The following is a 13410-nucleotide window of genomic DNA, read 5'->3' as shown; positions in this document are numbered from 1 at the left end:
TCTAATATTTTCTGGATATTAAAGTGTTTTTGGCTTGTATGGTGTTTCAAATGCAACCAGCATCATGAGCCAACGTGTTTAAAAAAAATTACAAATGGTCAGGGCGTAAATTGGGATTTAGGAAGTGAGCGAGCGCTACTTCTTTCATGAATGTCAACATTGTGATTACCGGAACCAAAGATTGAAAACATGATGGTTCAATTTATCTTATAATGCATCCTTAAACATGCAGGTAAACACTTTGCTCTGAACAGACAGGCTGCATGCTTGTGGGTGATAATTTCAAATAAAGTTCAGTGTATAAACAGTGGCAGTGTGTGAGTGTGTGTTTTTTTAATTGATTTCTGTGGAGTTTACTCTTCACTCAAGTGCACAAATGAAAAAAGAAAATGAGTTGCACGGGGTCATGTGTTTCACAGAATCGGCGAGGAGTGAAACGCTGATTAAAATGGAAGCATATCTGTTCATGAGACACACGAGAGCGAAGAAGAAGACACTTCAGAAACACATTGTGTGAATTGGTTAATGTAGCTGGTAGTTGCCCAAGGGTTGTCTCATTGGCAAATTATCAATTAAACAACAGCGCTGTTGAATTCTTGATTCTGATTGGTCACAGGGTGTTGACTGTTTTTCTATAGCAGCTCTGACAGTAGTGTGGTTGCAAGGCAAGTTATATAAAGGCATTCATTCTAATATTACACAGGGGCTTATATTAAATAACTTGTATAATCATTGATATGGAGAAGTTTTATATGAAGGATATATATGTTTATATGTTGTTTTTGGAAGGAGTCTCCAGTGTAAGTGCTTTGTAACAGTCAGAGGAAAAGCTGCATTTTTTGCATCATGGGAAAGTCTTCGGGTTTCTCTGTAACAGTTTGCTTGTCTTCTTATTTTTCAAAAGTGAAAAAAGAGGCTGGTGAGGGAATGACTGTTTACAGCTGTTATAACATAAGTGATAACAGGAATGGTGTGATAACACGGTCATTCCACGACATTAAATGCATCTATAAACTAAAAAATTGTACAATGTGTCATGCTTTAATAACAGTATGTCCTGACATGTTTTATTCCTTACATAAACAGCGTTTAATTTCACTTGCATATGCATGCACGGATATCTTAGCGAAGTTGTGGTGTTTCTCAGAAAGGCAAAAAACATGACTTCTACACTTTTTTCCTTCCCTTAATGGAATTGCCATGGTAATGAATAACAAAGCAATTAGACACACTGTTCCTGATGCACAACAGAGCGTCATTAATTAATTGCACTTAATTAGCAGTGATGTATGAAATGAAGAGGTCAGTCAGGTAGATACTTGAGGGCCCACAGTGATGAATGACTATAAATTTCTTGGCTTAAAAAAAGTGTCCAGAATATACATTTCGCTGAGGAGTTTGTTTACCTAGTTTCATGTCTTTATGATTTATCTTTTGGATTAGCAATTAGAGAGGTTGTTTTTCTAGCTTGTTTATGCTGTGCCTCTTTTGGGATGATTGATGGTACACTTGTGATTTAGTTGGTTTCAAAATTAACAAAGATTTTCCTGTCACTCACCCAGGCAATGGATTTACCTTAATAGAGAACTTCAAGAACTTTCTTTAGCTCTGGTCAGATGGTTTGAGAAAGAGAAAAGGGATGGCTGGAGGGACTAAACTGTCAAAAGAAACATGAGAGCTTTGAAAAAAAAAGAAAAGAAAGCAAAACAAAATCACTTGTAGACAGTTTCAGGTCATAAAGAGCTTCTACACCAAGCAGTCTTTAAGAACCTAATCATGGTGTTTGAAGAGGCAACATACCTCTTCTGTGCCCTTTGTAAGCTTCTCCTGAAGGTTAACATATCCTCTGTTTTCCAAGAAAGGTTTAAAGATTCCTTCCATTAAGGGTATGGCAGTATAACTATGATGGGCATATAGTGTCACAGATAAAACATGTAGCTTACTATTACTACTACTACTACTACTACTACTACTAATAATAATAATAATAATAATAATAATAATAATAATATCTTTCCTCAGTGAGCTTGTATTTGGCAATGTCAAAATTTGACTAAATTATCTTCCCAGAATTGGAAAGTAGGGGTTCACTTCCTCTGAGAGCCTGCTAAGGAGCTACTAGACTCACAGACCAATTATGTTTTCAGCTCATTTATGTCTGAGTTGTTGAAATGTGGCCAGAATTATCTTATCAGTTACTGCACAAAACTGGTTGATATGCTTTTTATTACCATTTAAAAACTTCTGTTAAGGAATTTACTACAAAAAAAAATAAATTCTGAATGTCATTACAAAATAAAACTTGGTTGCCATTGAAGATCACATGTTTATTATAAAGATTAATTTTTAAAAAAGTTGTTTCGGTTGAATTTTTCCTTTAAGGAAAGTGCATGGGAGCAGCTGTAATGTTTTTATTCTAGAACTTTTTTTTTTATTATTACACCCCAAACTCACTGCATTTAAATCTTCGCTATTATTTATTTGGCCTCTAGTAGAAAATCTAAGCAGAAGATTCATGTGGATTGAACCAATTCTGTTCCAGCAAGGAAAAAAAGTCAATATTTCCTATTGTGAAATATAAAACTGTGACTCGTTCCTTTCTACAACTCCAGGGGATTAATATCCCAAACCTCACACACATGGAAGAGGAGACATATCAGGTTATTTGTAATGCTTAAATTGGTGCCAATGCATCAGCAACTGATAGAAATCTGCTATTAAAATCAAACATGAAATTAAATTTTAAAAAACTGACTGCACACTCTGGAGTTCGGTAAGTAAGCAAACATGCAGGTACTGAATATAAACACATATGCTTACAAAGCTAGGTTTAGCTTTACAGAGGTATGGTAAAACAAACCTACTTTATTATTTCATTTAACTCCAGTTACTACGGATGCCACATGAGGACTGATGAAACCTAAAGTTGCAAACAAGTAAGCATAGCATGAATCATAAACAGTGGCAGAATATTTGTGATGCCTACACCCTGTTAACCTGTATAACCTCAGCCATACAGATTTTTCCTTTACAACATCCAGCCATTTATCTCCATGGAGACTACTCAGGCATTGGTTCAGTCCCTTGTCACCTCAAGATTGTATTATTGCAACTTGCTGGCGGGTCTTCTCCTTGGGTACCACCCATATTACCACTGCACGCCTTGTTTTCATCCTCCCCAAGGTTTAAATGAATTATAGTCAGTCCTGTAAAGGTGGACCAAAAAGGGACCTATCTGCAAATGACCCCATGCATTAGGTTTACTACATAAAAGAGTTTTTTTTTTATAAAAGAGGACTCAAAAGTGAACTCCGTTCTCTTTCTGGGGATTTCACGATTGATGAGCTCTGTAGTGAAGTACTACAGTGAATTAGCAAAACCATCTGGAAAAACAGGAAAGCAGCCAGAACATCAAAACAAGTCATAGACCTACTTGTGACTCTCATGTAAATGTCTGGCATAGATACAATACATACACCACATACACTCACTGACCACTTTAATTGATACACATCTACCCCTGCTCAAAGGTCAGACTGGTTTGAGTTCACAGGAAGGCTACAGTAACTCAAATAACTACCTTTTACAATTGTGGTGAGCAGAAAAGCATCTCAGAAGGCACTGAACCTTGAAGCAGATGGGCTACAACAGCTGAAGACCACATCTGGTTCCTTTCCTGTCAGCCAAGATCAGGAATCTGAGGTTACAGTGGACACTGAGGTGTCAAGAGGCCAGGAAATGGCTGATCAGCTGGGGTCAAGGTCTGACATATAGCATGTCATGGGCAGAAGAAAATAGGTCATTTCTGCTGTTACAGTACTCTGAAACTAGCCTGAGTGGTGCTGTTTGGTGGCACTAACAAGACAGAGTTAGTGATTTATATAGATGGATGAATACTTTATTTTGTAAAACACTCAAAACCATATTGCACAAATGAAAATCAACATATTCAATGGGAAAACAAAGGTGGTAGCAAGACATATGGCAAATGGTGATCATCCAGTGAGGAACCACAGGTGGGAGCAAGCCACGTAGAAGATGGCTGAACATATAAGACAAAACCCGCTCACCCCTACATTGACAAAGACAAACATACAGCACATTTTACAGCAAAAATGCAACAAAGAAGCAGAAGTCAAGAGATTACAAGTTCCCAGCCATGCTCTCTAGGTAGGAGGGATGGAGTACTCTCTCTCCCCTGTCAATCACAGTGACAGTAGCCAATCATGGGCATCTATGAGCTCATGTATGTGGAAGAGAGCAGATAGCATTTTCCTCTAGTTGTGTTACATTGCCCAGTGACACAGCAAGAGCAGCAGTTCGAAAAAGTAGTGTTGGTTGGATTCACATGTCTCAGAGGAAGCATGTGTTAGACATTACCCTCTCCGGTTGGTAGCTGTCATCTATCATTCCAATGGATTTGATTTAACATGATTCTTCAGGTTTTACACAAACTTATATTCCATGTCAGCTTAAGTGCATGCTGTCATTAAAGCAAAAGTGGGACGTACTAAGAAATTCTGAAATTCATGAACATAGTAATTTATGTTTATGACACATGGTTTAAGGGGAGGATGTGAGGCATTGCACCTGATGACCCAGCAGTTAGAGAATCCTAGAGTACAGAAGTGGCTAGGAAGCAACAGGTATAAAACAGGAATGAAAAGAAATAGGCCTGAAGCTATTTAATGAGTTTGGTGTGCTTGCTTCTGAAATCCTAAGACACTGAGCAGAGTAAAATAAGTCCTCATTGTAAGGGAGAAGAACAGCGTTGAATAAAAAGAAGAGTTTGGTATGGATGATGCAATCCAAGCTGAAATTCAACACCTCAAACTTTGGAAGTTCTAACATCAAAGCACTGAGAGAAGAATCGATTGAGATGTATTATTCACTAATACTTTTAATAAATGTATTATTTAAGAAAAAAGATGCGAACCAACCATACCTTACGTCAGAGTGATACGAGGGTGGAGACAAAAGATTGGAGTGTATATGATTACATTCATGAATTATTCATTTCATAGTTAGTTCTATTCATTTAGCAAATAACAAGAAAACCAACATCCTATTGGATGATAGAGTACACTGATTATGATATCATATTTTAACATAACTGCCACCTCCTATCTTCCTCTCCATCATCTTCTTCACATCAAGTATCTCCATCATACCTCATCCATTTCAGCTATCCATTTCAGTTATCGTTTTCTTGCCCTTGTCTCTCTGGACCTGTCTGGGTCTGTCTTGGTCAATTCTCCAAACAGGAAAGTACTGTCAACTCCGTAAGATCATAAAAAAATCATTTCCCCATTTTCTTAAGACAGTCTGTTCTCCTTCAGATTTGAACTGCTATGCCCACAGTTAGTATGTTAGTAATGTTAATTTTCTCCATACTGGTGCGCTTTGTGACGTTGAAAAGGGACACATTAACACAGCCACACGTGGTTGGTGGTAGCTCAATGGTTAAGTCATTGGACTTCTGATCGGCAAGCCGCGAGTTCACAACCTTTTATGGCTAGTTCTGGCCAAATGCTGTAAATGTAAGTGCTCCGCAAAGCCACTCACAGGTGCCCTGTGTTATAGCCGTGGCCGTAATTAGCTAAGACAACACTAAGGTCCAGAGCTTTTTTTAGGGTTTTATTTACCTCTCCATCTTCAGTCTCCAGCTGTCAAATTTATTATTGAAACAGTGATCTCTTGATAACATATGGAGGAAGGTAGCCTACTAAGACTTTCTAATCAAATTCCTAATTTTTGCAAAAACTTGCAGCACCCAATCAGTAATGAGGATCGGTTCTCAACTGACCTCTAACCATATTCAGGATTAGCTACGGTACCAGACTTTAACGTCTTGTTGAGAGGTAAGCGATGCACATCTGACACAGCTATTAATATAGCTATAATGTGTGAGCTTATGCTGATTGCAGTAACATTAGCTGATTGCAGTAATGTTAGCTGATTGCAGTGACCTTAGTTTATTGCAGTAACATCAGCTGATCGCAGTAACATTCACTGACTGCAGTAATGTTAGCTGATCACTGTAACATCACAGTAACCTTAGTTGATCACAGTAATGTCTGAACTGTCTAAACATAAACAAGTGAAAATGCTCGATTTGTAAAAGACAAGGCACTCTCCCATACAGTTTCCGGCAGCTACAAAGAGAATAATTATCTGCTATTTACAGAGTGCAACTATGATGTCTGATATCTATAGCTGTATACACAAAGAAGCTGATATAAAACATTTACATATGTATAAGCCACATCATTAGTGTAATATTGTCTTAGAAATACCAAAAAGAACGAAAGTGAAAAGATTAACCTTGGCTTCTTAACAATATCTCAGCATCAAAAAGTAATAAATACCAACTTATCTATAGTTATTTGTTTGTTCTATAGAATACACATGAACACTGAATATCACTGGAGTAAACAACACATCGACTTCAATGTCCTCATGATATTGCACTTAATTCTAATTCTCCACTTTTCATCAAGTTCTACATTTATCTTTTCCGATTTGGCATTTTGACCATGAACAATGTAGCGACCGTGAAAAAAGTCTCAGCCCTGAAGACTGTTTACCATAATAACATGCAAAACATTGTTATTTTCCGCAGTGTCATTGAGGCTTCACCATAAATACATACAAATGTGATGTATAAAACCGAACCTTTTTGTAGACAATGTTGCATTTAGAATTCAAAATGGATCAAAACTAAACAGTGGTGTGCAAACAACAACAATTCAGCACATCCCTTCAGACATTGTGCCTTAAAAGAACATTAAAAATAATTTTATTTTAAAAAAATCCTGATAAATATGCGCTTCTTTGTTATGAATCGTAACATTTTACTTAAAAACGGAATTCATTCCCAGGTTAGAAGAATGACAACAAATAATTTGCTAGATTTCGTTTGAATGAAGTTAGAGATGTATAAACTCTAATTCTAATCAAACCCCTCATTAGCATGGATATTTGGGACAAGAAGATGGTGGTGTCTAGCCTGTTAGATTTTAAATTAATAGTTGCGAATAAGTAGGCTCAGTAGACTAGGTTTTCCACTTCTCTCATTCAATGACCAGAGGAAAACCAAATAAAGGAAAAAACCCTACTTCCTGTTGAATTTCACTCACTTTCACTCGGTCTTAGTAGCACTTTATGGCCATGGATCCAGAGTCTATCCCAGGAACACTCGGTGTGAAGCAGGAATACGTCCTGGATGGGACTCCAGTCTGTCGCAGGGCACCATGCGTGCACACACACACACACACATTCACACCTAGGTGCAGTTTATCATAGCCAATCCACCTAGTGCCATTTTTATTTTGGACAGTCAGAGGAAACCAGAGAACAGAGAGGACCCACATGGACACTGATTGAACAAAGCGAGACTCCACTCAGACAATCACCCGATGCCAGGATCGAACCTGTGAAGTGGCAATGCTACCCACTGCGCCACCGTGCCACCTCCATTGACTTTCACAAAACAAAAGAAAGTTTCCTTATGATATGTATATTTAAATCCTGACTTGCAACATCACCTGTTTGTTGGTTTAGGAGCTGCACTGCTTTCGGTTGTACGAATGGCTCAGGGCATCATCGGAGGTGAGCATAGGAGATGCATAAGGAGGGCATAAGGATCTTAAAAGACCCTACTCTAGCATCAGAGCACACACAAACATACTTGGTGACAGTTTTATCCCACAGGTGATACAGCTGCTTAATAATAACAGTTAACGCCACTAAAGAACATTTACATTTCCACTCAACATTTAGGGCTGCTACAGGGTGTGTAATTACACTACACTCTTTCACTCTGCACTTTAACCGACTACTTATTGCATTGCACCAATGTCATAAATGCACAAAACAAATATTGCACCTTATACATTTTATTTTATTTTATTCAATTCTTATGTATATATATATAAAATCAGCCGTAACATAAAAACCACCTGTTGTATTGTATAGGTCCCACTTGTGCTGCCAAAAAAGACCTGACCCACCAAGGCATGGACTCCATAAGACGGTGGAAGGTGTGCTGTGGTATCTGGCACCAAGTCATTGGCAGCAGATCCTTTAAGTCCTGTAAGTTGCTAGGGGGGCCTCCATGGACTTGTTTGTCCGGCACATCCCACAGATGCTCAATCGAATTAAGATCTGGGGAATTTGAAGGCCAAGTCAACATCTTTGTCATGTTCCTCAAAGCCATTCCTGAACAATTTTTGCAGTGTTCTTTCCTGCTGAAGGAGGCCACTGCCATTAGGATTTCCCACTAGACCATTGCCCAGAGAATCACGCGGTCTCCCCCGGCTTGCATTTTTCCCATAATGCATCCTGGGGCCATCTCTTCCCCAGGTAAGCAACACACACACCCGGCCATCCACATGATGTAAAAGAAAACGTGATTCATCAGACCAGGCACCTTCTTCCACTGCTCCATGATCCAGTTCTGATTCTCACGTGCCCATTGTAGGCACTTTTGGCGGTAGCTCTTCTGTGGAATCGGAACAGATGGGCTAGCCTTCGCTCCCCATGTGCATTAATAAGCCTTGGGCGCCCATGACCCTGTTACCAGTTCACCGGTTGTCCTTCCTTGGACCACTTTTGGTAGGTACTAACCACTGCATACCAGGAACACCCCACAAGACCTACTGTTTTGGAGATGCTGTGACCCAGTTGTCTAGCCATCATAATCTGGCCCTTGTCAAAGCTGCTCAGATCCTTACGCTTGCCCATTTTTCCTGCTTCCAACACATAAACTTCGAGAACTGACTGTTCACTTGCTGCCTAATATATCCCACCCCTTGACAGTCAGTGGTTTTATTGTTATTGCTGTTTGGTGAATGTTTATGTGAATAGATATATATAGTTTTATATATATATAGTTTTAATGTATTGTTGTTGGTTCTCTGCATATAAGAAATTCATAAAACTGAATCTGAAAAAATCCATGCACACTACATACACTTCATTTTACTACACACTGGTTGGTTTGTTCTTTATTAGAAGTGTTTGCTGTAGGGCGTGTGGCTGCGCAAGTTGCACTTGATCGTTAGTAGGTCATGTACACTAAACCTGTTGTAGAAACTCAACAACTCTACATAAAACCCCCAGAGGTGTCACTTCTCTCACATGTATTATTAAACATTGTCTATACTGTTCTGTTTTATAAAATTGGACAATACTTGCTTTCAGTTTGGTTTTGGCAGGAGATGATAGCAAAAGAATGCTTCCTGGAGTGTCTTTATACTTAAGAAAAAGATCAAGACCTCTTTTCCCACAGGCTACAACACAATCTTTTCCAACATAGCCTGGGGTCAGTTATAGGTATTTATAGGCATTTTATAGAAGGTAAAACAAGGTGTAATCTTTCCAGACTTCCAGGCACCACAAATGAGCCGTTTATAAACAATGACTGACATTACAGATTTGGACTGGACTAAAATCTCAGAGCTACTTTGGTAATAATCACAATACCCCATCTCTGCATATGAAACTAATCCAACCCAAAAAAGGTTTAGAAAACTATAATGACTATGGCTGAGTTGAATTTTTATATTCCTTTGTGTCTATATTAATGCACTTAGCTAGCTAACTAGCTCATAATACATAATAACATTATGTTAGCTACCACTTTTAGCCTAGTCAGTTAGGTTTCTAGGCAACCAAAACACGGGACTGGGCAGCACAGCAGAAGTTACACCTGATCAGTGCGCTAGCTAACGAATTTATCATTTGTCGCTCCTCAATCAAAAGTGTTTCAATAATTCTGAGAGAAATGCATGGAATCTTAGGATTGTTTTTTCCCCACAAGCTGCTGGAGCACGTGGACAGAGCCGACAAAAAGAAATAAGGGAGATGAGCTTAAAATAGCAGGAACTACTGAAGGAGTGGGATGTGTGCAGGTGGGTAAGAGGAAGCATTATGAGAATGGACAGATGAAGGAAAAATGGAAAAAAAGTAAAGACCAAGCAGTGGAGAAAGGCAGATTGGAGAGGTGAAGGAACACAGGGTTGTGTGCCACTTGGGCACTTGGGAAAATTAGAAAAGGACACAGAGACCTGATGGGAAAAAAAAAAAGAAAGATAAATAACAATGTAGTTCTCCAGAGAGTAAATGAGTAAGAGATTGTGTGACATAAAGACCATAAAATAGAATCAGAGGGAGAAATTAAGAGAGAGAGAGAGAGAGAGAGAGAGAGAGAGAGAGAGAGAGAGAGAGAGAGAGAGGGAAATGAACAGATGAACAGATAGAGAATGAATGAGCTCCACAGTAAGAAAAATGACTGGAGTGATAGTTGTGTAATAGCTGTGAGCAAAACTATTAAAAAGTGCCCTTGAATGTGCATTTTCTGTGCAACAAAGCATAAAAAGATGATCCACGCTGGACCAGAGCTGAGGGGAAAAAAGAAATCTCAAAAGCTGTAATGGCCCATCTACCACAACGAGAAAGAAATGTGTTTATTTGGACAATTGCAGTCATTTACTGAATAACGCACAGTGTGTGTGCAGAGGTATGTTTACAAGAAATGACAAGTCATGGAGAAATGGGTTAAAAGTAGTCAGACCTGACAGTAAAAGCACCACAGCAAGAAACGTTACAGGACTAAGAAAGGCTACCGGACTCAAGCTGCACCTGAGCACGTTCTATCTGCCTCTCTGTTCATCGGTGCTCCTGCAACAGAGCTCAATTTTGCTCATGTACGTTCACATCAAACAGACGATATACGTCCAGACCCAAACCCCTACTGTGTAGATTGGCTCCTCTCTACCAGAAGAATTTCATGCCCAGGATCAAAGCAATTCTCCTTCAGCTGGAGAGGAAGATGAATCATACACACCTGGAAATACGCAAAAGCCCTACCACTCACCCACTCACACACACACACACACACCCTTCATCCTTCACGGCTGGAAGGGCCGAGCTGCTTGGGGGGGGAGTGATTCTCCCTTGGCAGATCTGAGCAGTTTTACAGCAATGCTACAAATGGCTTAGTGGAAAAATAACCTAAAAAAGAAAAGCAGCTTTTTGAAAAAGTTGGAAAGTTGGATAATCTTTGGACTTCTTAAATAAGATTTTAAGCATTGTGATACATACACAATATAAGCTTAATAAATAGCTATTACTACACATGTTGGTAAACAGCCTAAACCAGAGGTATTCAACTAAAATTTAAAGCCCAGCTACGTAAAATACCTTGCGTACAAAGAGCTGGATAACCAACTAACATGACTGTAAAAAATTAAAGCAATAGTGTTTTAATGCTTAACCATTAATGATTAGTTTATGGCTATAAATACGACAGACTTAAAAGTGGTTTGCTTTGTTTCGACAAATCATAAAATATTTCGGGCGGAATTTAAGATGAGAACATGAAATTATAATGGGAATAACAAAGTATACTCTCAAACAAGATGTTGAAAATGAGTCAAACCATATCTTAAACCTCTCAACAACTCTTCAGTCAGACCATTTAGGCTGCAATTGGCCCACAATTGCACAATTTCTCAACCACAAAATAATGAAGTGGACATGCCAAGGCACTTACCCTCCTCCACCTGAAAAGACAGGAGATGGAGATAAGTGCTTCTGACAGATGGTTCTATATAGAGAATTTTATTTCTCATGTACTGAGGTGATACCTGATGTCATAGCAGTACAATTGTAAATCTCATCTTCAGCTTATACCAGTTCTCAAATCTGATTGGTCAGAAGCACTGACAGTAGTACTGGCTGTAATTTAAATCGCAGGTTTATAATAATGCACTTGTTCTACTATGCTATTGTTTCCAAGTAACAGCTCATCACAACGACTTGAATGATGGACGATCCACATAATTTAAGCCTAATAATAAACGGATTAAATAAAGATGCATTTCTTTTACAAAGAAAAATATATAATCATTGATGAAGTGAAATTTTCTGTAAGGAGATGATGGTGACATGAGTCTTCAAGACAGTTTCACTTTCTTGTGTCTCGGAGACATGAAAATCGGTGTTTTTTTTGTTTTCTTAACTTCAGGACAGACGGAACAAAAGAGACCATTTATAGCTGTCAGAGTGTAAGTGAGATAAGAGGAATAAAACCCTGACATGCTGTTATAGGAAAATAATCAACTTCAGGCTTCGCATTGGGATGCATCGCACCAATCTATCATGGATTATTCCTTACTTATTTAGGAATTTAGACACTAGTTATTGAAATAGTTATTGTTCAATAGTTATTGAACATCCAGAAATCACTTTGGGGGCAGTCCTGATGGCAGAGGTATAAGAAGACATAACAGTAGTATGTCAGACATTAAAAATGACTGTTTGTGAAAACAGTATTTTTCCTGTTTATACAGACCAGTTGTTTTATTGCATGTCGTTTTCAAGTCAAACTCTTACGACCTGACAATAATCTTTGTAATATAAACATCTCAATTTGGTCACTTCCCAATTCCCACCTACCAGCCAGCTCTCTCATCATGCAACAACTACCAACTGGGGAGGGTGAAGGCTAGCATGTGCTTCCTCTGAGACACATGAAGGCAGCTGCATCTTTTCAAACTGCTGCTCATGTTGCGTCAAAGGGCAGCGTTACACTCTCCGAGGAAAGCGCCATCTGCTCTCTTCCACATACGAGTTCATAGTTAGTGTGGTTAGTGACACTGTGATTGACAGAGGAGAGATAGTATGCTATCCCTCCCACCCAGGGAGTACGGAAGAAATGATATGTTTCTTTAAATTCTGTTGAAATTGGGTACAAGTGGGTAGTTTTGGCCACAAACATGAAGAGAACATGTGTGGAGAAGAGCTATTAGGAGAAGTGCTTCCAACACATTCAATGCATAAACAAGGCATAAAATGCGTCTGAGGGAAACTCCACTCACGCATGCCAGAGCCTTCAGACGGCTTTTAATTAGAAGAGGCGTGAGGGCTTAAAAGCTGTCCCCTTGTGATGAAACCTCCTATAGAAGGTGCTCTCCATGTCTTAAACAGTAATTGTTCATCACAGCAGCCAACAATCACGCTCTCTGAGGGGCAATCACGCAAACGGAGCCGGCTGCACTCACTGACATGTGCCACGCTGCTCGAGAGCACTGCAACCAATCTGACCACACACTAGATGAGCGAGTGTGTGTGTGGCTATAATGGAAAACACTGCACCCCTTTTCCTTTGCAAAAAAATAGCTTTTTGCTTGTAAACAGCTCAGAGAATTTTGATTGAAATCACCTGCTTTTGTTGGTGCTGTTAAGGCTGTTTGTTTTACTTGAGCTAGATTAAATTCTGTATGCTAAATTAAATTCTGATTTGGTTTAGGCTATCTGGGATGTTTCTAAAATAGACACACAGACACAGACACACAGACACACACACAGACACACACACACACAGACACACACACACAGACACAC

The sequence above is a fragment of the Pangasianodon hypophthalmus genome, chromosome 21, assembly GCF_027358585.1.
Source record: "Pangasianodon hypophthalmus isolate fPanHyp1 chromosome 21, fPanHyp1.pri, whole genome shotgun sequence".
In the NCBI taxonomy this organism is placed as follows: domain Eukaryota; kingdom Metazoa; phylum Chordata; class Actinopteri; order Siluriformes; family Pangasiidae; genus Pangasianodon; species Pangasianodon hypophthalmus.
This window is presented reverse-complemented; position numbering follows the sequence as displayed.